The sequence below is a fragment of the Homarus americanus genome, unplaced genomic scaffold (genome assembly GCF_018991925.1).
Source record: "Homarus americanus isolate GMGI-L3 unplaced genomic scaffold, GMGI_Hamer_2.0 scaffold25467, whole genome shotgun sequence".
Lineage (NCBI taxonomy): Eukaryota > Metazoa > Arthropoda > Malacostraca > Decapoda > Nephropidae > Homarus > Homarus americanus.
The window spans coordinates 4,175,985-4,201,237 of record NW_024732867.1 but is presented as its reverse complement, the minus strand read 5'-3'; the positions used below and the strand labels follow the sequence as shown (position 1 = coordinate 4,201,237).

General features: G+C 42.2%; 1 protein-coding gene across 5 annotated transcripts in view; it reads left to right on the top strand.

The window, feature by feature from the left end:
• The window catches only part of LOC121869160 (L-lactate dehydrogenase-like), a 76,058-nt gene that overhangs the window by 7,258 nt on the left and 43,547 nt on the right, over nt 1–25,253 (top strand). Inside the window, exons 1-2 of one of the 5 annotated variants that reach the window (XM_042370352.1) lie at nt 1,814–1,900; nt 2,245–2,647. The exons of the other annotated variants lie outside the window; for them this stretch is intronic. The gene's annotated coding sequence lies outside the window, so the exon portion shown is untranslated. Of the gene's footprint in view, nt 1–1,813; nt 1,901–2,244; nt 2,648–25,253 lie in introns of those variants that run through there. 5 annotated transcript variants of the gene reach the window in all.

The window sequence follows — 25,253 nt, the reverse complement described above, 5'->3', positions numbered from 1 at the left end:
AGTTTAGTAGCATTACAGCGAGACTGATGACATAAGATCTGTTTCCTGGGTTTTGAGAACAGAATTATTCAGTTTTTAGGAAGATTTTGCTACCCACGTTACCTCTCGTGGGCCTCACTATCGTCTTATCCAGAAGCGATCTGGGTCTGATGAACCCCATCTTATCAGTTCCTTAGAAATTCCTGGTCGAAATTTTCAGTGTTAATATAAAAGGATTCGCTGGATACGTAGGCGAGTTGTGCTGGCGTCAGCATTCTCTGCTCATTATAACAAAGTAAGAATGTATCGGTAATCATCACTAATTACCCAACCTTCTCTGCTATAAATTACTCTCTCTTTAGGTTTGTGGCATGATCATCTTATACTAGCCGGATGGTGCAGTCAGGAAATTCACTGATGAAAGCAGCATTCTCAGAATAGTATAATCTTTAATTTTATATCATAACATCATGCGTTCAAACACTTTGTTCTTAAAAAATAAACAAAGTAATTATGATATATGATGAGTCACATGTACAATATAGTTAAATTATATCGATTTGTTTTTATTCACTCGTGTGCTTCAAACGGGAGGACGTGTACTGTTGACGGAACACAGGTTAAATAAACCGATCCGACTAATTACCCAAATGTACCCAAATGTAGTCACAATGAAGTCAAATGATGGTCCTACAAGCGTAAATCGGGCTGTGAATCACCTCTCGATTAGTATTTGGTGTCCGATTAGTATTTGGTGTCATAAAGTCACAAAAAATGGTAAACTTAATTTAATCTGAGTTGAGTTAGGTTAGGTTAGGTTAGGTACATGCTCTCGATCTATTAACTCAGATTAAATTAAGTTTACCAATTTTTTGTGACTTCCTGACACCAAATACTAGTCGAGAAGTGATTGGCAGTCCTATTTATTCTTGTAGGACCATCATTTGACTTCATTGCGGCTACATTTGGGTACATTCGGGTTCATTTGGGTAATTAGTCGCTCCCTCGGTACATGCACGCGATCTATTAACTCAGATTAAATTAAATTTTCCAATTTTTTGTGACTTTGTGACACCAAATACTAGTCGAGAAGTGATTAGCAGTCCGATTTATTCATGTAGGACCATTATTTGACTTCATTGCGGCTACATTTGGGTAATTATTCGGACCTGGTTAAACAACTCGCTCACTGGCGGTGACTGGCCCCTTTGCCTCCTGCATATTTAGGCCTAAAAGACTTAATCCAGAATATATGAACACGTTTACGAGCATTTGAACATCATCTGTCACTGCCAGCAGGCGCAGCTTTTATGAGGGGTGACGAAACTCAATTACGTGGACCAAGCTTGTGACACAATACCCCGTGGGGTGCGGGCATAGACCCCAGATTGTTTTTTTTAATAATTCATAATTATAAGCCATATATTCTTTGTACAAAAACAATATCAAGTGCTCTGACGAAGTTACTGGCCTATATGAAAAATCCCAAGATAAATTTATCCCGTAATTGAGGATGAGAGGTTACATTCTATTTTGGGTTATTACGCTGCCAGACCTCTGGTACGTGAACGCTGTCATGTATGCTCTCCCGCATGTTTCATACTACTAGTGGCGGTCATTGTAGGTACGTTTCAATACATATACAGGTATATCACAGTTCACAATGCTCAGCGTGAAACTTTTCAAGGGAAGCTAGGAACTTCTTGAAATTTAATTTGGAGCATGATGTACTTACATTAATGCCACATACCACTCTCTTGTGTATGACGCAATGGCAAGCGATGCTCCCCGGCCTAGACTTACAGGAGTCAGCTCTCAGCTGGCAACACTTCGCTGAGTCAGCTTCCGACTTCTCAGTCTTCGAGTGCAACCGCAGTGAACGGAGGTACGGGTCCTCTCTCTCAGCCGACATTTTTTATTGGTACTTATGCGTCAGAATTAAGTGAATATTGCTTTTAATGTCTTGTAAAAATTTTTTTTACTTGAAAAAACACATTACTCATTGTTAGCAGCTACGGCCCTCCAGCGGTCTGATACGCACTCTAATATTAGTCGGTGGACGTCTTCGTGCGTCTTGTGAATTAAACACCCGACAGACGAATAAGCAGCTGCCCTCCATAAAATCTATCGAATCTGTTATTATTCTATGCAAAACATGGCCGGAAAAAGTTGGAATGTTTCCGGTTGAATACTTGATTAGTGATTGATATTAGTTTTATTTTGGTTTTGTATATTATGTACAGTAATCAAAAGCATTTTCTTTAGATTTTCAGCACATTGCAAATACAAAAACACTTTGCCAGAAAAAGTTGATATTAGTGATTAATTTAAGAATTGATGTGGTAGAGGTGATCTTAGGCTGTCAGTTTTACGAGAGTGAATATCCGATGGTGAAACACCTTTTGCGTCTGTTATCTGTGAGCGATCGCCACCGTCGACGTCTCCACCGCAGCCAAGCTTTATCTTCAAGTGTGTCGACGACAGTGTCGTCTGCTCCTCTTACTGCCCACGCTCATGCCAAGGATTCATGCACAGGCGAAGGGTCATCCTGCTCGAGCTTAGGAGCTCGCTTTACGCTGATGAGGTTACACATTCTCGCCTCTAGGATTCTGGAGGAAAAATGTGGGTGAAAACTACAGGAAGCTGTTTGTAGCCATACTGGGCGAAGGTAGGATGTCAAGTGTTGCCTTTATGTTAATTTTGCTTTTATAGAAAGATAGCTAACTACAAGGGTCATTCAATATGTAACGAGACTTTTTGATGTAGACAAAAAAGGGAGGGGCAAGCTCAGCGTTCATGTAACATGTTTAGACATGCATAACTTACTTTTATCCTCTTCACCACTGATCTGTTCGTTAGCCGCTTGGGCGATCGGTCACGTTTCTGATTACTTTTCCTTTTCTTTTATCCTCTTCACCAAAAGATCGGCTCGTTAGCCACTTGGGCGATCGGTCACGTCTCTGTTACGCACTGTTGGCAAGTACTGGGCATGCACCGGCTCCTGAATGTACCTGAACCCGCTCCAGCGTTGGTCAAGTCTTGTCTTGAAAGAGCTCACACTTGGTGCCGTCACAACACTTTCTGGTAGATTGTTCCAAGAGTTCACAACTCTCTCTCCGAAAAAGTTTGCCCTCACAGTTTTCTGGACTTGCGGCTTCTTCAATCTTGAGCTGTGACCCCTTGTGGGGCGAGCGTCCGCCAGCTCCGAGTAAGGACACTCGACTGAGTAGTGCCCCTTGAGATGCTTATGCACCTCAATTAGGTCACCCCTTGCCCGTCTGTAGTATAAGCTAGGCAAGTTCAGGCGCTCCAATCTCTCAGGGTAACTGAGGTGCCGAAGTGCAGGCACCAGTCCGGTGGCCCTCCTTTGAACATTTTCAACCAACTGACAGTCCCTAGCATATCACGGGGACCAGACAGGGTGACAGTACTCCACATGGGGAAGCACTTCACTCTTGAACAGGGGTCACCGAACTTTTTTCACAGTGGGCCGGATAACTGAAAGAATGACGAGCGCGGGCCGCATAATCATTCTGTTCAATACTTGCAAGCCAGAACGGAAGCTCTGGTAACGTCAGAGCGTAGTTTTGAGCTACCACGAGCCGGGGAAGGACTTGGGATCCGGCCCGCGGGCCGTAGTTTGGTGACCCCTGCTCTTGAAGATCGTTACGACGGACGGACTGTCTAGATATATGAATGACCTTCTTATAAGACCCAATAATTTATTTGCCTGATTTACATTCTTCTCGCAATGGCCCGAGAACTTCTGCTCATTGTCAACATACACACCTAGGTCCTTCTCACATTCAGTTTCAAATAGTGCAGTTTCTTCTTCCGGTTGGGACATATGATATGCCTCCTTACCGTTGGTATGCCCCAGGTGCATCATCTTACACTTCGTGACATTGAATCTCAGCAGCCATTTCTTCGACCATTCTTGGAGCTCACAGAGGTCCTTCTGCAGTTCTTCACAGTCCACTTGGTTCTTAATTTCCCGAAATAACTTGGCGTCATCGGCAAACATTTGTATGGAGGAGTGTACAACGTCAGGCATGTCATTTATGAAACAAACAAGCAACAGCGGGCCCAATACACTGCCCTGTGGTACCCTGCTTGTGACGGGTACGTATGATGATTTCGTGCCATTAATCACCACACACTGCTTGCGGTCATGTAGAAAGTCTTCTATCCATACTAGGACATTTCCCCGAATTCCGTACCCTTCCAGTTTGATTTTCAGCCTTTCGTGGGGTACACTGTCGAAAGCCTTGGCAAAATCTATGTAAATATTGTCGATATTACCACCCCGTTTCAGAATATGGGTCCAAATATCCAATACCTTGAGCAATTGCGTTAAGCAGGAGCTCCCCGGCATAAAGCCATGTTGGCAATCCTTTACAAGGTTGTTTCGTAGTAGATGTGCCATTGTGGCATCTCTGATAATACTCTCAAGTACTTTACATATTATGCTGGTCAGGCTCACCGGTCTATAGTTGTTCGTGGAGTGACGATCCCCCTTCTTGAAGATAGGACTCACATAAGCCACTTTCCATTCTATGGGGACCTTTTGTTCATCCAGGCATTTAGAAAACAGGATCTTCAGGGGCTCGACAAGCTCGTTGCACAACTCTCTTAGCACTCTAGGATGCACCATGTCAGGGCCGGGACTCTTATGGACTTTTAGCCTGGACAGTTTATTTCTAATAACCTCTTCTGTGAACACAATGTGGGTCAGTGCTGTGTCGAACCGTCTGTCCCCAAACGCAGGAAGGTTAATTGCATCCTCTCTTGTGAACACCGACGAAAAGAAGCTGTTCAATGCCTCAGCTTTATACTGGTCAGAATGTGCGTAACTACCCTCTTTAAGCCTCAGGTCTGATACTCTTACTCGCGTTTTTAATTTCGACTTTGCATAGCGGTAAAACGCCTTTGTGTTTGACTTGACCTCACTTGCAACCAGCCTCTGGAACTCATTTTCAGCCGTTTTACTCTCTATCTTTGCTTGGTTTCTGGCTCTTACATACATCCTCCTATCCTGCTTATCGTTTGACCCAACCCACGTCTTGACTTTCTGGGTTTTCTTCTTAACTTTGTCGACCGCCATATGGTTCATGTGTAGGGATCCCCTCGTATTCCTAGAGGCACTGTGTTTGGTCTTTGGTATATATTTATCGATCAAATGGGTCACTTTACTAGTTATGATATTCAGCGTAGTGTCTGCGTTCTTGTGCCTTAATGAGTCAGGCCAGTTGATACCTCTCATTTCTTCCCTCATCCCGTTGTAATTTCCCTTGTAGTATTTGCAAACTTAGCCTGGCCTTATCCTGAACTAGGTAACAGTTAAATCTGAATGACAACACTATATGGTGACTGGTGCTAACTGGGGTAAGGTGTTCCAGTTTGGCCACCATACCCTCCTCGTTTGCTATGATGAGGTCAAGTGGCTTGGGTGTTTGCTCCCCTCTGTAATGTGTTGGGTCTCTAACATGTTGGAACTAAAAATTATCTCTCAGAGTTTCTACAAAAAAAGTAGCAGGGTTATTCAAGTCATTTGGGGTGAACTCGTTTCTATAGTGGATGTCGCCATAGTTAAAGTCCCGCATGATGAGGAGTTGGCTAGGGTTGAGCATCGCCACGTTGTCTATTAAGGCTCGTAAGTTCCATTGATTTAGTGGGCCACAGTTTGGGGATCTGTAGATACACCCGACGATAAGTAAGTCCCCTCCCTTTAATTTAATTTTACACCACTTGGACTCTTCAAAAACCTCCTCTCCCTGTACCCTCGCCTGGCTGGCTCCAAGGTCTTGCCTAGCATAGATAACCACACCCCTCTTGCAAGTTTCTTGAGAAAGGTTCGTAAATGAGTCATATCCAGCAATACTGAGCTCACATTCCTCTGGGTCGATTCTGCTAGTTTAGTGACATAAGGCGTTTTCTCACAAGGACCTGATCTAAAAGTCGAAATAAATCAAAGATGCCAAACGGCTGCTAAACTGTGGTTTGTGATTGTAAATTGATATGTTTATGTATTGTGGGTAAAATAAATTTAGCTAAAATAAATTAATACTAGAAGTAACTATTTTCATCCTATAGGGAGCTTAAAATAAAATCAGCCTTTCTCAAAGCCTTGCTGTAACTTAGAATACCATACACATTCACCTTAACTATTATAAGGTAATGCAGTGTAATGTATAAGTAATGGTGCTAAGGTTTCGCGAAGCCTTGGGTTCAGCTTTGGCTTCATGACTTAATGTGTCTAGCTTCGGTTTCGGCTTCATGACTTTGTCAAGCTTCGGCTTCACGACCTTTTTAATATGTAGCTTCGGCTTCATGACTTTTTTATGTCTAGCTTTTGCTTCATGCTTTTTCATGTCTGGCTTCGGCTTCATAACATTCTAATCCAGGGATTCTCAAGCATTTTCCAGTGCGACCCCATCTAGTGCTGCCGCCTATCCAGTACGACCCCGAATCATTACGATAAATATAAAGATTCGTAGAGTAAATACGGACATATTTTCCCACGTATTTAATTGCAAAGACAAACAAAGAAAATATATTACATAATTGAGAAGTGTAAAAGTAAACACTGGCAGAAACAAGTTACAACTGTCAAGATTATAATCATCATTTAGTGTTTTATACTTCGGGATATAATTACGTGGTTAAGCAACATAACATAGTTTTCCCAGCTACAACTGTCATATTTCGTATGTAACATGTGTTTACTGTCATTTAATCAATTTTATGTAAACTAGGGGTATAATTATGTGGTTAAACAATGTACACTGCAACTGGGTCGTATTATATATGTCATGTGTACGTCATCGTTTGATTAATTTTCTTTATCTTGGGGTATATGAGGTTAAGCAACATAGCACAATTTTCTAAGTAGAAGTTTGATGATATACGGTTACGGTAATCATTTTTATACCAGAACGTTGATAGCTCGATTTTTTACAGGTGACTCTGATAAAATACTTCCAAACTTTACTATGTCATCATAGACGTCAAAATTCACCCTTGCCTCGTTGTCAGCCTGTAATTCTGACATTTCGAGTGCAAAAGACTCGGTAAGTAGAGTTAAGAGGCCTTGTCCTTTAGTCCTTGACACCTTGCCTAAAGAGAAAGAAAAAATCACATGTAACCGCTGCAAGACCCAGGTGAACCAATCGACCCCATGACCTCTATGCGACCCCTTTATAAGAACATAAGAAAATAAGGAGTCTGCAATAGGCCGGTTGGCCTGTGCATGGCAGCTCCTGTCGAGAGTTACTACCACTTTCTATTATCCATGAATCTATCTAGCCTCCTTTTAAAACTTTCCAGCGTTCCAGCACTTACTACAAAGTTGCTAAGCTTGTTCCACTCGTCCACCACCATGTTTATGAACCATTTCCTTCCTATCTCCCTCCTAAACCTAAACTCATCCAACTTAAATCCGTTGCTACGAGTCCTATCCTGCTCGGATATTATAAGAACTTTATCTACTGTATATCTTCTTTATTGATTCCTTTCACCCACTTAAATACTACTATCATATCTCCCCGCACTCTTCGTCTTTCTAGGGAATGCAAGTTTAGTTTCTTTAATCTATCTTGATATGGAAGGTCTCTAAGTCCCCCGTATTGGAAACCGCTGTAATCTAATGGCTTCGTCCCCATGTCTGATTTGGTCCCCACAGCCGAATACTTTGCTTGAATTTTGTAAACATGGCTGGAGTTGTAAAATTGGGTTTGGATGAATTATTCACGGCTTTTTCGATAACAAATTGTAAGATGGTAGACCAAATTATAGGAGATACTGCATTTGCAGGCGATGCCACTCAAGGACTTTAAACAGTATTTTATCCTTGATGTCACCTGGGATGACTCTATCAGAGTTTTGCATCTTCGCTACAGGAGGGCAAAATTCGGTCAAAATTTCTCGTTTTCACCAGAGTTGTTACTCGTTCCAAAAAGTATCTTTGGGATTTTTTGTGAGACAATATGACACAATAGACAAAGGAATTTGACGACCTTACCGAGAGAACACGAGTCGCTGTGTTAATTGTATGTAAAGATACCTTTTGGAGCGAGTTTCATGGTACATCTGTGGAGTGTACATATGTGATCTTTGATATAACTGTACTGTACACTCCTAGATCGTAAAAACCGATCTTTGATAGGTCACTTAGACCCACGTGGCTTATGCGTTCCCAGATCAGTGGCCAGTAAGGGAAGACTCGGAAGATTAGGAAAGGCATCGTATTATTACGACCCTCCTTTCACCGCTTACCCAGCTACCATCACTGGTTACCAGCGGCTAGGGTCGTGTGTACAGAGCAGTTGATATCTCACAAGAGTTGTCGAATTACCACTGGCTGTCCCGCCAGTCTCCGGTAATTCCCCGACGATCGGTATCAGTGTACAGACAAACAACAGGCAGGTAGATTTCCACCAGGTCACAGAAACACACTTGTGCACTGTAGTCTTCTTTAATAAACAGTAATTTTTCACAACACTGTAACAGGGTGATGGCTTCACAGTTTGACTCCACACTTCGAATATATAGTTATCACACTGCCAGTGTACAATTCCTTAGCCTTCTCACTTTATATTGATCACAACAGTTCCACAATACTTGCACAACATTTATTGTCTTCAGTTGTTCTACTTAGTAACTAGACATTAGTCTTTACACTAGGAACTGAGATGAGCAACTAACTGCCCCTCAGTCAGAACACCGAGATAAGAGAGCCATGGCTCTGAGGTGAACAAGGAGTTTTAGGGCAAGGTATAGTTAAGAAGTGGGAAGTACAGAAGGAGAATGATAGCAGGTGGGCTTTCCACCTTGTGGAGGCTGGTTTGTGGCTTAACCAGTGACAGACGTCCCTCAGTCCTCCAGGGGCAAGGGATGTTAGATAAGCTAAGCTAGTTTAAAGTGCGATCCTAACTGCCCTTAGGCAGCCCACGCCAGCTTATATACGGTTCGTCAGACGCCTGCAACATTCTAGTGATATCCAGACGCGGGAGGTCGGCTCGAGACACGCCTCGAGAATTCTAGAATAATCTAGGCTTACAATAAGAGGTAAATTAGAAAAAATTATGCAATACATTCTAGAATATTCCTATATAATTAATACATCAATATCATCAATATATACACGTAAATGTCATTAAATTTGCCACAAATAACTGCTGCATGGGACAGAAAACAACCAAAACACCCAGTTTACAAGATTATAATACGAAATTATGCTTCGGCATAACAGCATGCAGGGTCGTAATCAAGTAAAACATACCGTCTTCTTTGGTTATTGGATATTCCTTGGTTAGGAGTGACAGTTTGTCACAGTCATTCAGTACAGTATTATCCTCATCTGCAAAAAAAAATGAAATGTCATTTCGGAATTTGTACAGACAATTTCATCAAATTGCGAATTTTAAACATAATTACATAGACAACTTACAAAGTACTCGTATGTTATGAATGCACCTTTTTGGGAAAGCAACTTCCTTGTACAGTGTTTATTTATATTTTGCTTTAAAAATTTTCCTCGCTGTATTTATTTTGCGAGTGAATGTGAAAAAAAATATTTTTATATACATCAGTTTTGTCAGAATATGTCATAAAATTCTAGCTCGTTGAAACTTGCCGAGCTTCCACGAAATTATCCGTGTTGCGTATTTTCAGTAAAAAATCGACTGGGGACCTTTCTCTTGTTAACTGGAAAAGCATTCCTTGTTTCCATAAGTGTTTGCTGATGTTTCACGGGGCAGTCAGCAGGGCTCATCGCTTAACCTTTACTGAAGTGTTTTTTCAGTTTAAACGACACCTGCAGCTGCCATTTAATACGCTTGCACGCCAAAGTTTATACACATCCAGGACTTTAATTAAAGTGGACCAATACACATCAGTAAACGAGTGTCTGACCACAGGCTACTGCACAATACTTTCTGGTAATTACAAATTCTTAAGGTTTATTTATTTATTTATTATTTAACCATTTATTGAGTGCCTCCATGAGATATTTGGGGAAATTCTATGAACGCTAAACTTAAAGAAAGGCTCAGCAAAGCTCAGCATGTTTTCAATTATTTTGTCACTTTAGTTACAGGAGGGATAGACACAGGATACCAGACATACAAATCTTGTGCCTTTATACTAGTGTACAAGATTCATTTATAAAATGTAACAAGGTGACCAAGGTCACCATCAGCATTATGAATTACAGAGGGCGTTGCCGGAGTGAGGTTGAAAGTTGGTCCTGGCTATATATAACCTCACGCCCTCTAGTCCCAGAGATCACCTTCGCCCAGGGTGACCCACACCGGTCTCTCTCTCTCTCGAGAGTAATTCGTTTCTGCTACTCGTTGTAATTCAAATTATGGAATAGCCACTTGGGCTAATATTTGGATCTTGAATGTTGCTAGTTTGGCGGACAATTTTGGTCTCATTTTGCTCAGTCTTTGATGCTTAATGCAATTAAAAAAAATCTGGAAACGCTAAAAATTACCGGTATTATTTTACTTAGGACATAGCGCGCCTGAAAGTTATTGACTACTGAAACATTTAGATCTCTCTATTCTGAACATTTTGAACCCACATGTACATGGCTGAAATGGATAATAGCAATACAATTGAATTTAATTGATTTTATGTAGTTTTCAGTGTTCCAGGAGATTTATCGGCGCATCACGCATGCGCAGTAGACTGACGTCATCCAGTCGTGACCAAAGATGTATTGATAGCACCACGCGATTTGATTTTTTTTTCAAAGGAAGCAGCCTGGGTAATTTCACTGAGCAGTCTCACAACGGCCTTGGTGGAGGTTGGTTGTAGTTTGTGCTTCTACTATTATTTTAAGTTTATTGCTGAATTTTACGAGAAAGACGATAATTTTATCCAATTCTTACGTATCCCTGGTCCTTCCACTTCTAACTCAGGTATTGTACTTTTGGACATGGCGCTCCCCAAAGTGTTTAAGTACTGAAACATTTGGGTTAGTTTAAACTAGGCCTACCGGGGGTCCGGGAGCGGAGCCCCCGGCTAGGGATTAGGTTGGGGTTTGTTATTTTCATTATTTTTTTCATTTTTTTTACGGGGATTAGCCCACCCGGGCACAGGTCACTGACCCATATCAGGGCCTGGGGGCGAAAATATAATAATAATAATAATAATAATAATGTCCATTATTATTACAACAATTAATAAAGTTAATAGAAAATTAATAAAAAAAAAATATAATAATAAATCAAGAGTGAGAAACGATATACAGTATGTATGTTGTGTTGTCCAAGTAAGAGAAACAATTGAGACCCTGCAATTGTGTGTAAATGAGGCAGAAAGTCAGATCATCAACCTGGGACTTGGTCACAGTTTTCGTGATGCCATATGGCAGCAGGGTCTACCATTAGACAACACAGTATGCTTCCCATATCTTCCCAGGCTGCAGTACCTCCTTGTTTGGTAGCTGCTTACGATGACTCGTTTACGTTTTCATCCCCCACCCAAAAACTCAGATTTCCCAGGCTCTCCCCCATTATTGGGGGGGGGGGGGGCAATTTCCGCCAAAAATGAAGGTCAGAGTCGTTTAAAACACCAAAATACACTGGGAAAACATATTGGTCAACTCCTAGGGAATCATGTCGTAAAGTAAAAATGTACCAATTTACCTTTAGTTTACTTGGTTTCACTCGGATTTCGTTACCCTGGGAATTCATTACATCCTAAAAATAAAAAAATCCCAGCCAATCTTTGCCAAAATTGGCTTGGACTCTCAAATTTTGTCTTATTTACTTTTCAAAAACGGAAAATCCAAACCAACTTTGGTTATTTATATCGCATATCACTCGTTTTGGCTCTACCCCCACCCGAAAATTCGGAATTCCCACGTGTCCCCCAAGATTGTTGGAGGGAAGGGAGTTACAGTATAAGTATAAAAACAGGTAATTTCCCACGGAAATGGAGGTCAAATTTGATTGAAACACCAAAAAACACCGGAAAAACAAATTGCTTAGCTACTAGGGTATATTGTCCGAAACTGCAATTTTACCCTTTTTTCTGGAAACGCTAAGCAATGTGCTATTTCAACTTCCAAGTTGAAGAGTTGTCAGCGGGGAAAGTTATCGACTGTAAGATGGTATCTTCCCAGCCCCTCTGAGTTCGCGAATCATTCTCCGCACCAGCCACTGTGACTTCACTGCATAACAACACATGACTAAGGTTAGGTTAGGTTAGGTAAGGTTATTCAAGGTTAAGTTAAGTTAGGTTAGGGTATGATTGGTAAGGTTACGATTTGTTGCTTTTTAATGGAAAACGGTCGTAGTAACATAGAAAAAACGTGTTTTTGGACTTGGTGATTCTCAACTTGGAAGTTGAAAAAACACACTGGTTTCGCATTTCCTAAAAAAAAAAGAGCGACTATTTCCATTGCATTAAGCATCAACTATTGAGCAAAATAAGACCAAAACTGTCCGCCCAAATAGCAATAATAATAATAATAATAATAATAATAATAATAATAATAATAATAATAATAATAATAATAATAATAATAATAATTAATTTAAAAAAAATAATGATAACCGTAAATAAATCCAAAAACGAAAAAATAAATCAAGAGAGAAACGATATACAGTATATATGTTGTGTTGTCAATAGTAAGAGAAACAATTGAATCCCTGCAATTGTGTGTAAATGAGGCAGAAAGTCAGATTGTTGCTGTGGAGGAGGTTCTTTAGAGGAGGTCTTCTCTGCTTAAGAGCTTGGTGTTGTCTGCCCTCACGGCGAGGCAGGGGGGTATTTATATCATTCTGCCGGATCAGGAGTCGAAATGCAAAGATGAAAAATGCTGCTGATTGGCAAAGATGAAGGCGACAACTGACCAATCACCGCGCAGTTCAAACGCGGGGGCTGATTTGTGGAACTCGCCGTTGGTTGGCTGGTAATCGTACAGTGAGTGACCAATCAGCATTTGTAGGGGAGTGTATCCACTACAATACTCCCCCTCCCCTCCGAGCGCTGCAGGAAACTTGTTGTCGGCAGGGTTGTATCCCACATGTGAGACATAATGGGCGGGGGTGTGAACCACTCTGCTGCTACGGGGGTGCGCAGTCCTTGGGGGCGCTGGGTGGCATGTCTGGGTCCACAGGGCTAGGTGCATGATCCTCATCAGGAACAGTTGGTACCTGAGAATGAAAGGAGGCCACATAGAACTGTTGTGGACAAGGTGGTGCTGCAATTGGCAACTGTGGGCTGACTGATGCAGGCGTGGTTTGTTGGGCATGAGAGTTCTGTTGATCTCCTGTTGTAAGACGGCACCCACGGCAGTAGAAGAAGCGTCTGTGGTGAATGCTGTAAAAGCCACTTGAGTCCATTTGAGAGGCTTGTGAGGCGTCTTGGGGAGTCCCTTGAGAAGATCGTGGAGAGGAGCAAGGATGTTAGCAGCCTGGGCAATGAAGCGGTGGTAGTAGTTGACTAAACCCAGGAATTCTCTGAGCTTCTTCACAGTTTCAGGTTTGGGGAACTCCTTGATGGCAGTTACCTTCTGTGGTAGGGGATGGATGCCGCTCGACGAGACTCTGTGACCGAGGAAGTCGATGGAGGAGGTTTCGAAGATGCACTTGGCGGGATGAACTTTCATGTTGTTCTGCAGGCATTGGAGAAGGAGCTGTAGGTGGCGATGATGCTCGGCAGGTGTCGGAGATGCGACGAGAATGTCGTCTATGTAGACAGTGACAAAGTCGAGGTCGCAAAGCATGTGGTCCATGTACCTCTGGAAGGTCTGAGCTGCATTCCATTGCGTAGTCCAAAGCTCATTTCATACTTGAAGAGACCGAACGGGGTGGTTAGTGAGGGCAGTCTTCTGGATATCTGCAGGTGCCACTGGAATCTGATGGAAAGCACACTCCAAGTCGATCTTCGAGAAGATGGTTTTGCCGTGAAGTTTGTGGTGGAAGTCCTGTCAGGTTTGGTGACAAGATTCAGGGCTCTGTAGTCACCACATATACTCCAGTCGTTGGTTGATGGCTTTGGAACAATGTGAAGAGTAGATGCCCAGGTACCCTTTGAAGGTTGAATGATGCCGTCTTGCAGGAGTCTGTTGAATTCCGCCTTGGCTGCGTTCAGGAGCTCGGGGTGAAGGCTGCGAGGGTGTGAGAAGACTGAAGGTCCTGTAGTCTTGATGTAGTGGAAGATTCCCAACGTAGGTGGTGGTGGAGAGACTCGGGGTGAGAAAAGTTCCTTGAACTCCTTGAGCAGGGAGGAGAACTTGTTAGTCGGTGAGAGACAGCTGATAGTGACGGCGACTGCGGCACGTGTACCCCGGATCGTGTGTGCCTTAGGCTCATGGATGAGGCAGAGGTTGTGGAAGGTGAGGAAGTCGAAGCCAAGGATGGGCTGAGAGACGTCTGCCACCACGAAGGACCAGCGCAGACTCTTGGGAAGACCAAGGTCTAAGACGAGGATGTGTGCGCTGCAGGAGGCGATGGGGGTACCGTTGGCGGCGAACAGGTCATATGAGGGTTACTTAGATGTGTCTCGCGGTGAGGGAGGGATGATGCTGACCGATGCCCCCGTGTCAACGAGGAATTTCCTGCCGGAGATGCGGTCGGTGATGTGCATCAGTGAGACACCTTAAGTGATGGAGGTTGTGGCGTCTACCAATCCCCGTTGATGCCGTTTCCCGAGTAGTTGCAGGGAGCCTCACAACGTCTAGCGTTAGCACTGAAGCATTGATGGTACCAGCAGAGGGTAGGTGCACTGTGCTGGGAGGTGGCGGCAGTGTCCAAGGCAGGACAAAAACGTTGGGGTATGTAGGACACAGTTAGTGGGACAGGAGCAGCAGCAGGCATGGAGGAGCAGAGCTGCTCGGGGGTGTCCATCCTGCGGTGTAGAGACTGTAACAGGTCCCTCATGTCTTGTGAGGTGTTGCTCGTCTGAGGAGCGTTGATCCGGTTGACAAGATCGGAGGTAAGTGACGGTGTGGCTGCTGAGTTGTTCGTGGCAGCAGGACACACAACAGTGTATTCATGGAATACTCTGTCTGCCGTGGCTGCGTAGGTCGCCGGGGTTGTAGAGTAGTCCAATGCGGACCGGGCGAGGCGAACTTCTGCGGGGAGCTTCTGGGCGTGAAGCTGGTGCAGGACAGTGTCAGGAAGCCTGTCTGTGTGGTGGGAGTTCAGTCTATCCATCTTGTCCCCGAGATGTGCAGGCGTTGAGTTTCCGAGGGGAAGACGTGATAGGTCTTTGCAGGAGACTGGCGCCAGTCCACTGGTATCACCTCTTCAGAGCATCTCGTAGAGCTGCAAATTTGTTGCCAGCTGGAGGGTTGGTGATGACTTCTGGGACTTGCGTGGCTACTTGTGTGGGCAAGGAACAGAACAGGGCGACGTACTTTTGCTCGTCTTTAGCTGTTGAGCCGATGAGAGCTGCCTCCACATGATTTATCCAGTCCTCGATGTTGTGGTTGAAGACTGGAAGAGAGATCCGTTTCTCATCCGTTCTTGTGTGAGTTCGTCACTCTGTGGGTCACCAATTGTAGCTTAGTGTATGTGGCCAGTTGTCTAATTTCTCTTTGTCCATGTTAATTCTCTTTGTTATGGCCACATACACACGTACAATAAGGGAGATCTCGCACTCAGGATGGAGGTGAGAAAGGAAACTTACAATGGCGTTTTCTTTATCTACTGTATATTATATGTACAGAGCAGCCAGGGAAGTTGCTGCGTAGTAGAGGAGTCGCTGTGGAGGAGCTTCTTTAGAGGAGGTCTTCTTTGCTTAAGAGCTTGGTGCTGTCTGCCCTTGTAACAAATTATATGTGTCCCTATATTGAATGTAACATATTTAATATACCAACTTACTCTTTCATTGTCTTTTTAATTCTTAATGATTTTACTTATTTATTTATATACTTATTCTTCTTCCTCTTTCGTTACACCCGTAAGAGGTGATATAGGCTTACAGTTGGCCCTCCCACACACACCAGCCAGGGGAGACTCAGCCGGGAGGCTGGTTACGGGGACTAAGATTTCAATACTTCACAGAGGGGAAATATAGGATACCCGGTAGTTATTATATATATAGGACTCACCGTATTACTGCATAATACCAAGACATTTATAACACATCACATGAATTAGGACTCTTGTTAACGGTTACTGTATGTATTGACTTAGGGTTTAACAGCTACACTTCAAAATAATAAACCTATGCTCCTAGCTAGTTAAACGGGGACCACGTATCTCACAACAAATGGGAACTTAAGGATTTACCAAATAGAATACACCAAAATACCTGCCATGTCGCCACCACAGACGTCCCACACCTCCCTACACACAATTCCAACACAGACTCCCCTATTCAAACCAAGTGAGCCCACAAGGGACGCCAAAACTTTCATGACGTCACGCCTCATAGGCTTCCTCATTGGTCGAAGACAGGCCTAAGGCCTTCATACTATTGGCTTAAAATTGGTGGGAACTCTCAAGTGGCGGGAAACTCGTGATATTGTTACACCCTCACGGTGAGGCAGGGGGTCATTTATATCATTCTGCCGTATCAAGAGTCAAAATGCAAAGATGAGAAACGCTGCTGATTGGCCAAGATGAAGGCGGCAACTGACCAATCAGCGCGCAGTTCGAACCGAGGGCTGACCTGTGGAACTCGCCGCTGATTGGCTGGTAAGCGGACGGCAAGTAACCAATCAGCAGTTGTAGGGGAGAGTATCCATTACACTACCAATAGACAACATTTGCTTGCTTACTCCTGTCCTCGTAATAGTTGTTTAGATTTCTGATGGAAGACTGATATGTGATGTAATTCTGTCTTCATATAAAAATGCATATATTTAATAACACTATACTCGTAGAGCAACAAGCTATTTTTTTTTTTATTCCTCTTTGTCACTGATCGGCTCAATGCTTATTGAGCCGTTAGCCGTTTGGGCTAACGGAAAAAAGGTAAAAAAATTTGCAAGGGAAAAGTATCAGTGGGAGTATCAATTTACTGGAAAAAGGTAACGGCATATACTGTACATGAAATAAAATATGAATACAAATATATATATACAAGCACTTAATTTATAAAATATATGTTTTTACATTATTCTACTACAGTAGGTATGGCATCCTGAAGGTGGTGGAGAAGTTTCTTTAGCATCTGGAGGTGTTGACAGCTTCTGGAGGCTTGAAGGGAGTCATAAACTGCTGAAATTGTAGTCGGGTCTTCAACTTTTGAAGGTTCGGTTAGGACCTGACCTGACATAGCATAACTTAACACCAGCTGTGGGTGAACTTACTGTTACTGAAATGGTGTGGGTGGGTGGGCCTTTTTTTGTTGCTAATGATAAGTTCACACAAAAACAAGCTGATTTTCATCTTAGACACTTTTGGCACATATTTTGGTGCTACTATAGTATGTGGTCTACTGAGCTGGAGTTGGTCTACCGGAATATTTACACTGTAGCGTCTATTAATCCAAGTTAACCGAACTTAATCTCATATATCTTAACCTAACCTAGGGAAGGTTAGGTTAGGTTAATATCTTGGTAGACACAAATCCAGCTCGGTAGACAAAATACTATAGCAGCACCAAAAAGTCTTCGCAGTGGTGAGAAATGGAAGGTTCTTGTTTCATTTATTAAGGACTAATATTAATGACTAACCCACCGACACATTATTTGTTTTGTTTATGTTCTTACTATATTTTTATCAGCGAGTTCTGATATGATAATAATTTTATTTATTTTTGTTTATTTATTTATTTTTCACTACAATACTTTGCTTTTATCCTCTTTGCCACTAATCGGCTCGTTAGCCACTTGGGCGGTCGGTCACGTCGCTGTTACTCACTGTTGGCAAGTACTGGGCATGCACTGGCTCCTGAATGTACCTGAACCTGCTCCAGTGCTGGTCAAGTCTGGTCTTGAAGCAGCTCACATTCTGTACTGTCAAAACACACTCTGGCAGATTGTTCCAAGAGTTCTCAATTCTCACTCCGAAAAAGTTGTTCGCCTTCTCAGTTTTCTGGACTTGTGGCTCCTTCAACCTTGAGCTGTGACCCCTTGTGGGGCGGACGTCTGCCAGCTCCAGGTATGTACATTCGATTAGGTTGTCCCTCGCCTGGGTGTAGTATAAGCTAGGCAGTTGCAGGTGTTCTAATCTCTCTGGATAACTTAGGTTCCGTAGAGAAAGCACCAGTCTGGTGACCCTCTTTTGGACATTTTCAGTCAATTGAAAGTTCTTTCTATTTAATACACTAGGGGTCTGGAGGGTCGAGCCTCACGGCTAGGAAGTTAGGTAAGGTTGGTTAGGTTTCTTTGCTTAGGTTGGTGAGGTCTTCTAACAACGATTTTGCTACTTGGTTTTCTTATCAACTGAGGTTAGGTTAGGTTTAATTTAGAAATAACCACTTTTTAACACATTTTCTCAAAATACGACAGTCTCCATTATAAACCACAGTGAAATTACATCGTTTTTAAATTCTTTTTCTATGAAAAATTGGCAGCGGGTCAGGCGTTAATAATTACTTTAATAAGTGCAGAGCCCCTGAAGATCCTGTTTTGTAAATGCCTGGATGAACAAATGGTCCCCAGTGAATGGAAAGTGGCTTATGTGAGTCTTATGTTCAAGAAGGGAGATCGTCGCTCCACGAACAACTATAAACCAGTGAGCGCTCCTGCTTAACACAATTGCTCAAGGTATTGGATATTTGGACCCATATTCTGGAACGGGGTGGTAATATCGACAATATTTACCTAGATTTTGCCAAGGCTTTCGACAGGGTACCTCACGAAAGACTAAAAATCAAACTGGAAGGGTACGGAATTCGGGGAAATGTCCTAGCGTGGATAGAAGACTTTCTACATGACCGCAAGCAGTGTGTGGTGATTAATGGCACGAAATCGTCATCTGTACCTGTCACAAGTGGGGTACCACAGGGCAGTGTATTAGGCCCGCTGTTGCTTGTTTGTTTCATAAATGACATGCCTGACGTTGTACACTCCTCCATACAAATGTTTGCCGATGACGCCAAGTTATTTCGGGAAATTAAGAACCAAGTGGACTGTGAAGAACTGCAGAAGGACCTCTGTGGGATCCAGGAATGGTCAAAGAAATGGCTGCTGACATTCAATGTCACGAAGTGTAAGAGGATGCACCTGGGGCGTACCAACGGTAAGGAGGCGTATCATCTGTCCCAACGGGATGAAGAAACTGCACTAGTTGAGACTGTGTGTGAGAAGGACTTAGGTGTGTATGTTGACAATGAGCTGAAGTTCTCGGGCCATTGCGAGAAGAAGGTAAATCAGGCAAATTAATTATTGGGTCTTATAAGAAGGTCGTTCAGATATCTAGACAGTCCATCCCTCATAATGATCTTCAAGATTGAAGTGCTTCCCCATCTGGAGTACTGTCACCCCATCTGGTCCCCGAGATATGCGAGGGACTGTCAGTTGGTTGAAAATGTTCAAAGGAGGGCCACCAGACTGGTGCCTGCACTTCGGCACCTCAGCTACCCTGAGAGATTGGAGCGCCTGAACTTGCCTAGCTTATACTATAGACGGGCAAGGGGGGACCTAGTTGAGGTGTATAAGCATCTCAGGGGGCACTACTCAGTTGAGTATCCTTACATGGAGCTGGCGGACGCTCGCCCCACAAGGGGTCACAGCTCAAGATTGAAGAAGCCGCAAGTCCAGAAAACTGCGAGGGCAAACTTTTTCGGAGTGAGGGTTGTAAACTCTTGGAACAATCTACCAGAGAGTGTTGTGACGGCACCGAGTGTGAGCTCTTTCAAGACGAGACTTGACCAACACTGTAGCGGGTTCAGGTACATTCAGCAGCCGGTGTATGCCCAATATTTGCCAACAGTGCGTGACAGAGATGTGACCAATCGCCTGGGCGGCTAGCGAGCCGATCCTTTGGTGAAGAAGATAATTGAAAAGGAAAAGTAATGAGAGACGTGACCGCTCGCCCAAGCGGCTAACAAGCCGATCAGTGGCGAAGAGGATGAAAGTAAGTTCAGATAAAAACAAGATGATTTGCTTCTATAGCACTTTTCTCACATTTTACGAGTTGTAAAATTTACCAGACTTTGTTACTGAAGTAGAAGTAATGTTAGTGGCAAAATGTTACTCAAATTGAAGTAAAAGTATTCAAAGATCAATATACTCAAGTAGAAGTAAAAAAATGTATCTCATTTATAAAATTCTCAAGTACTGAAAGTAAAAAGTAATAACGAAGTTATTGTCTCAGATAATAAAATAAATCCACAGTAAATTATAAGAAACTAGTTAAGTAAAGATAAAAATAAAAGACACAGCATTAAACAAGTTTAGTTGCAAATCTTTTTATTAAGATTTATCAATAATTGCTTCTCAAAAGTATGGCTGTCCAACCAGGATCTTTTAGGCCTAAATATAAGCCCAGCATGACCTACTGAAAGAGAATACGTTCAGCTGCTCTTCTTCCTACAATCTATCCACACATGTATCGTCAACATGGAGTTATGGTCCGCAGACATAATGTTGTCTCTGCTTGCATTAGGTTAGGATACAGACCTCTCTGGCATTTATCTGAAGTGGGGGATGACCTGCATTTCTCTTCCTTTAAAATCTGTAACTGTCCTAATGCTAACATCCTTCAACACTACTGTATTGCCTTGACTGTTTGTCCCACTGTCAGGGACCTCTTACCACGGTGAGAGTTACTATACACTATACACTGTGTCATCACCTACTTATTCGTAATAATTTAGATTTAATTCTTGTATGATTCCCACGCTTTGGTGGGTGCTAAGCCCCCTTGTCCTTAAATCATATCAATATTGCCTCCATATCACGTCATAGCGTGTACTGTGAGACACAAGTACAGTACTAATGTATTAGTGTCTGACTTGTAACTAGGCTTGTCGCCCCCTGGGGTGCAATAAATCAATTAAGTAATAAATAATAAGCTCAACATGACGAAACAGATGCTCACACACAGCAGATGCAATCATTGGGGGTATTGGGGTGTTAAGCTTTGGAGATAAGTCACATAATGTTGGAAAAGACCTCAGTAGCTCCATTCAATTCCCTGGGCATGCCAAGTAGCTATCAACCTCCTTCAATTGAGGTGTTTGTGGATGAATGTTGCCTCCATAGTGACTTGAGTCTAAGACTCACCGTGAACTGTCCCTCCAATTGGGGTGTGGCTGTGGTGACCACTTTTCAATTCTAATTGATGAGTGGCTGAATTTTTTGCACCACGTAACATCTGGCGGGTGCTGGACTTAGTTATTTAAGCAGGATTTTAAATACACTCAGTCTCACACATATGTATAGATACAGGCTTTATATTTAAGATGGAATTATGTAAAGCATTTTAGAATCACAGCCTCTTTGAAATTCATTTTAGGTACAGGTTTATGCAAAGAGCAACTGACCTCATAACAGGAAGACCAAGCCCCTGAAGGAAAGGTGGGGGAGAAAAGAGGGGATTCAATGGGGGAGGGGGGGGTAAGAGGGTAGGCTAGGGGAGGTGGGTGATCAAGGTGGGAAAGTCCACTGTCATGGTCAATGCCACCTGACCTGACCTGACCTGACGTCACCTCGTATGTGACTGTGTGTCTCCCCACACCCACACTGTACCTTTCACGGCACTATCCATACCATACCCTCCACCTACACAATTCTTTTACTTTGGTTAATAATTAATTAAAAATTACTGTATATTATTAGTTTGCCACCGACATTAAAACTCTTTGTTTGGAGCATGGAAAGTGTAACGATTTTTGTTTTTTCAATTGTATTGGAGTAAAAGTGTTAGAAAGCCATACTTAAAGTAAAAGTGCTAAGAAATTTGAGTACGTACTGTACTGTACTTTTAAAAAGTAAATACCCCAAAATGTTACTTGAGTACAGTGCTCTAGTAAATTTATTTAGTTATTTCGCAACAAGGCATTTTACCCATAACTGAGATATCGTGAATTGAAAATCGGAAAACTAGTAGAAAATTCTAAGCTATTACAGCAAGTCTTCACTTAACGTCGTGGTTCCATTCCTGAAAACCGAGACGTTAACGGAAACAGCGTTGACGGAATCAGTTTTCCCCATAAGAAATGGATAAAATACGGGAGTCACGTTCTCCAGCATCCCTTTTCTCCATAAAATACATTACATATACAGAAATTCAATGGCATTTTTATAGAAAATAGTATATATATAAATAAACTAAATCATTTTGTATTGTACTCACTGATGGACGGAGGTGGTGGAGTGGAAGAGGAAGGCGGGAGAGGAGGAGGAGGGTGGCGAGTCAATGAGACCTGGCGGGTGGCTCCTCCTTCCAGTTTAAAAGATCCATTTTCATAGCAAGGCTAATAATCTTACATTGCTTCTTCACAACACTAGCATCAGTAGCACTTGATGGGCACTTGGAAGCAATTTCGAATGATTGAGTACAGTATTAAGAGCAAAAACACTTAAACACGCACGAACGCTGTGGTAGCTTAACAAACACTGGCGACTCTCGGATGCCGTCATGCTCCGCTGGTTTGAGTGTAGCGCGGCAAGATGAGAGAGGGTGATGCGCCGTACAAAGTAGTCCGTGACGACGTTATGCAGTACTGAATTGGCAGGACGTTATCCGAATCATGGGTATCTAAGGAATAGCGACGTTATAACGAAACAACGTTATTGGGGGCAACGTTAAACGAGGACTTACTGTATTGCATTTGTTGCCACCAACCAAATCTCGTGATTTCGTCATTGCAAACAATAGTTTAAGACCAGACATGACCAACACTGCAGCAGGTTCAGATACATTCAGGATCCGGTACATGTTCAGCACTGCCAACCATGCCGAACAGAGATGTGATCGAAAGCCCAAGTGGCTAATGAGCCGATCAGTGGCAAAGAGGATAAAGGTAAAAAGTAAAAAAGAAGAACTTAAAGATATGAACGTAGATAGCATAGCAACAGTACTCTACTTAAATGGTAAAGAATTGAAATTAAGTTTGCTGTGATAAACTTTAAAATCACTTACCTGTACTTTCAGTATGTAATGCATATGAAATCAATGCAGATGAAATATTTTCAATGACTGCTGAAAATTGAATAGATAGCTATTTCAGCATTGGCGATGTTTTGATAGAGTTTGCTCAGTACAGTAGAAGTCCAAAAATCCGGACTGCTTGGGGATTGGGTCGGTCCGGATTTTCGGATTTTCCGGATTCTCAGGCAGTACTTTTAAAATTCAAATTTAAGGAGGAATAAAGAAGAGATGAACAGGTACATTTTGATAGTTTATTCATTAGCAAATATATCATGCTTCATTTATCAAAACGAGCAGTTTTAAAGAAAAAGCTGTGAATTCTAGAATTTTATTCTTTGCCTTTTTTATATCATAAATTGTAGACTTTCCAATGTCGTATGTTTCCATTAGAACAGTATTGCTCACACCACGTTCTAGTTTCTTAATTATTTCAAGTTTGTCACTCAATTTCAATGTGTTCTTCTATCTCTTCACACAACGAAGTTTATCTACTTTAGGAGTCATTATTATGGGATTGTACAGTACAGTGAGTTCTGCTATAACGCGTGTTTTGATAACGCGAATTTGCTCTAACGCGATTTATGAATTCGGAACAATATTTGTATAACGCGAATGCTTGTTTGCTATAACGCGATTTTTGCTTACTATTTCTCCAATTTTGTGGTATTAACTGTGAATATGGTAAAGAAGAATATCTCCAAAAAGCGTTCTGATGATAGAATTCCCGGTGATTATTGTAAAAGAAAGGATATAACACTTGAAGAGAAGCTCGATGTTATCAACCTCAAAATCACCCTTCTTCCCCATCAAGTTACATTCATATTTTTTCAAAGTAAAGTGTTACATTTACTGTATGATTTCATTATTAGATATGAATGTAACATTTATTTAGACTGTGCTATCCTTTGTGTTAGGCTAACTACAAAATTTTTTCGATTTCGAGTAATCTGCACCTAACCCTATTTTCTCCATAAGCCCTGTTATTTCTATTACGCGATTTTCTATAACACGATATTTTACAAGAACACAATTATCGCGTTATAGCAGAACTACCTGTACTCTGTGAATGGAAAGAGTAGGACTCAAAATTACATACAGTACGTTGTCACAGTTTGATTGCTCGTTTTAAAGTGGCGACCGCGTGGTCGCTTGTTGTCGCTGTGCAGCTGTGGCGTTTACGCATGCGCACATACACACAAAAGCCAGCTAAAAAAAAAAACCAGTTTGAGTTTTCGAAAAGTCCGGATTCTCGGGTGGTCCGGATTTCTGGCATCCGGATTTTTGGACTTTGACTGTACATTTTAAATGAACGTCATGTCGCCCAAGCGACTAACGAGCCAATCTGTGGCAAAGAGGATAAAATTAAAAAGAAAAAAGTGAATAAGTTTCACTAGTATTTTACCAAGGAAAAGTTAAGCTACATCACAGGGTCCTCGACCTGGATTCAGTCTCCTTCTTTTACCTATACAGTACTATTTTAGTCTGGTATTTCCCATAGTGTTTTCCATCTATTGTCACAGCTTTTTCTAAATCTGTAAATATTGTACTGCAAACGTCCCCCTTCTACGGAATTATGTTGTTTGTATTTTGAATGGATATACTGTAACGGGTAGCCAAACCTTCATGTGACTGGATCTAGGTTTGTCATGGTTATCTAAACGTGATCTACTGTACAGTACAGCACAGCTCCTCCCCGATTTACGACCGACTCGACTTACGACCACCTGCACTTATGACCTGCCTCAGTCGTACCAAAAATTTTTCAAATTACGTATTTTCGAGTCCCAACGTCAGTACACAGACTAAATTTTTGTTTGTAATTCAGTTTAAAATGGCTGACAAGCTTAAAAGTGAGAGTTTTGTGGTGCTGAGAAGAAAAAGAGACACCCATTTTAGATTTTCTATGTATTATTTAAGCATTTTTGACTAACTACCATTTCGACTTACGACCTGGCTTTGGGTCCCTAACCCCGTCGTAAGTTGGGGAGGAGCTGTACTAACACATTTTTTTCTAACCTCCAGCAGATAATGGATAGATTTTGAGCCTTAATGGAGAAAGAGAGTAACCAATACTGTATTGCTAAGAGCTTATATAATTTTCAATGTACAGTATAGTCTGGATTTATGCGGGTTTTGTTTGCGCGTTTGGTCATTTACGCGGTGCCTTGCCAGAATGAAATGTTTTAATTACGCGGTAAATTTCATCATTTATGCGGGAAGCGGCGCGAGCAGGGTGCGCACAAGGTCGCCCAGTCATCAAAA